Source organism: Mus caroli, unplaced genomic scaffold (assembly GCF_978045245.1).
Source record: "Mus caroli unplaced genomic scaffold, Mus_caroli_1 scaffold_1, whole genome shotgun sequence".
Classification (NCBI taxonomy): domain Eukaryota; kingdom Metazoa; phylum Chordata; class Mammalia; order Rodentia; family Muridae; genus Mus; species Mus caroli.
Window position 1 is genome coordinate 47,361,174 of NW_028227256.1, and position 3,145 is coordinate 47,364,318.

Genomic DNA, 3,145 nt, shown 5'->3' on the forward strand with positions numbered 1-3,145 from the left:
GTCTGTTATAGTCACATGACTTTTTATTTAGTGAACCACAATTACAACTGTAGTTTCAAATTAAGGTTGACCAGTTTTAAACACAGCCTGATACATGATATCTGAAGCAGATTTTGTCCTCTGGACTCTGGATGTCAGCCACAAAAAAGTAATCCTCTGATACACCTGTGATCAAAATATAATCCTGACAAAATCACTGTAATTATGCCTTTGACACCTATAGCATTGGACCAGAGCTGAATGGTATAATTTTCAAAGTTTCTTCTTGGTTCCCTCTTGCTCTCCCATATCCCTGGCAGCCCCACCTCCTTTTAAATACATTCATCATGCCATGGCATTTCTCTCCCCTTTCTTGCTTCGTTTTCTGGCACCATTATCATCTTCATGCAACCAATATGTAGCTGATGAACTTGGATAGGTTACCTAAATTCTTTAAGTTGATCCGTTTTATCTTTTAGAAATCGGTACAATGAGGTTAGGGGGTGTTCAGGGTGGTTTCTGGAGGAGAGTAGGCTGCCACTCTTGCAAGCTTTGGAGGCAGAGCTACCACAATGTTCTGGATCGAGGATCTCATGCCAAAGTTGGACCTGGAAGAGCTGAAGGAGAAGATGTATGGAGGAGAAGATGTGGTCTCCTCCATTTGGAAGTTCCTCATCTATGTGGCCCTGCTGTGAGTCACTCCATATATCTTAAAGAAGCAGGATAGCATATGAGGACTGGGAGTCACGTGGATGCATGGCATGAAGACCTGGTGACGGTTTCTTCTCCTGTCTGCAGATGAGTTGGCCAAGAAAGGTGTAAGACTGTTTAAATGGACATAAAACCGACTTGTTGAGAACAAGTTGGGCTTTGAGAACTGACCTCCATAGCTGAAATATAAAGCCACTTGGGAAGTACAAAAAGATGTTTTGTGTTCAAGGTGCCCTTAAGCCCATCAAATCCACTCCTATGAGTGTTGATGGAATGGTAAATAATGTCTCCTCTTTAAGAGGAGACATTTCTGTTTATGACTTCTGTTCAAAGTGTTATTTGTCAAGTCTGTTTGGAAGTCAGCATATACCCACAATGATATTTAATCAGTGTATATTTTAAAAAAGTATTCTGATGAACAACAACAATAACAACAACAACAAAAAGAAATGGATACAATGGTTAAGATAATGTCATGCTGGAAAAATAAAATGAGACAGTCCATTATTTTGTAATTTTTAATTCCAATCCAGGGATTCTACCTGACCTTTGAACATTTAGTTCCTGGATAAAAGACCTTTATATTTACAATAAGCCTTAATCAGCTCTACAACTGAGCAGATATCTACCCTTTATGTTACTAGAATCTACTTTTCACAGTGTGGTGTGGGAGCTGGAGAAACCTCTAGAAAGTCCCAGAGGTCTAGGATGTTAGAGGCTCCAAGGACTCAGTGAAGATGACCTCAGTTGATATTTCCAACAGTGGGGAGATGGAACCTGAAGAGACCACCTCCAGTAGATAGACATGATCTTCACTTGAGGCAGGGGCCACCTATCCATCTTTAAATTCTTTTTTTAGGGATAGATAGATAGATAGATAGATAGATAGATAGATAGATGTTTTCCATTTTCTTTATTTACATTTCAAATGTTTTCCCCTTACCAGGTCTCCTCTTCAGAAGCCCCCTTTCCCATCCTTCCTGCCCCAGCCCCTATGAGGGTGCTATCCCACCCACCTACCCACTCTGATCTTCACACACTGGCATCCCCCTACACTGGGGCATTGAACACCCTCAGGTCCAAGGGCCTCTCTTCACACTGAAGTCCAACAAGGCCATCCTCTGTCACATATGCAGCCAGAGCCATTGTTCCCTCCATGTGTATTCTTTGATTGATGATCAAGTCCCTGGGAGCTCCTGGGATCTGGCCTTTTGACACTGTTGTTTCCACCATGGGGCTGCAAATCCCCTCAGCTCCTTCAGTCCCTTTTCCAACTCCTCCATCAGGGACCCCTACGCTCAGTCCAATGGTTGGCTCTGAGCATCCACCTCTGTATTTGTCAGGCTTTGGCAGGGACTCTTAGTAGACAAACAACCATATCAGGCTTTCATCAGCAAGCACTTCCATGCATCCACAATAGCATCTGGGTTTGGTGTCTGTATACAGGATGGATCCCCAGGTGGGTCAATCTATGGATGGCCTTTCCTTTAGTCTCTGCTCCACACTTTGTCTCTGTATTTCCTCCTGGGAGTATTTATAATATCCAGAACCTGGAAACAACTCAGATGTCTCCCAACAGAGGAATGGATACAGAAAATGTGGTGCATTTATACAACGGAGTACTCAACTATTTAAAACAATGATTTCATGAAATTCTTAAGCAAATGGATGGAACTTAAAAATATCCTGAGTGAGGTAACTCAGTCACAAAAGAGCACACATGGGATATATTCACTGATTAGTGGATATTAGCCCAAAAGTTTAGAATACTCCAGATTCAATTCACAGACCATATGAAGCCTAAGAAGAAGGAAGACCAAATGTGGATGCATCTTAAATATTTTTGACCCAGAATTGTTCCTGTCTAAAGGAAATACAGGGACAAAACAAAGCAGTGACTGCCCCAACTTGGGATCCATCCTGTGCACAAGTCCAAAACCCTGACATTATGACTCCTGTTATGTTGTGCTTTCAGACAGGAGCCTAGCATGGCTGACCTCTGAATGACTCTACCAGCAGCTGACTGAGACAAATGCAGATAATTACAGCCAATCATTAGATTTAGGTCATGGGCCCTTACGGAAGAGTTAGGAAAAAGACTAAAGGAACTGAAGAGGATTGCAACTGCATTGGAAGAAAAATAATATCAACTATCCAGAACCCTCAGAGCTTCCAGAGACTAATAAGCCACCAACCAAAGAGTATATGTGGGCTGGTCCATGCTCCTTCTACTGCTACTGCACATACATAAGAGAAGAATGCCTAGTCTGGCCTCAGTGGGAGAAGATACACTTAATCCTGCAGAAACTTGATACCCTTAACTCCAATTTTCCAGCACTCAGGATCATGTTTCATGACTCCTTACCAACCCATAGTGATTTCTTTCTCTTCATCCATCTTCTTTTTCCTCTTGTGGTTCACCTTGGGCCCCCAGGTGAATCCTAAACCACACCTA

At 42.3% G+C, this 3,145-nt stretch overlaps 1 pseudogene; it reads left to right on the forward strand.

Moving 5' to 3' along the window:
• Positions 1-551: 551 nt before the first annotated feature.
• LOC110290018 (mitochondrial import receptor subunit TOM5 homolog pseudogene) lies at positions 552-713 on the forward strand (annotated as a pseudogene).
• The last annotated feature ends 2,432 nt before the right edge of the window (positions 714-3,145 follow it).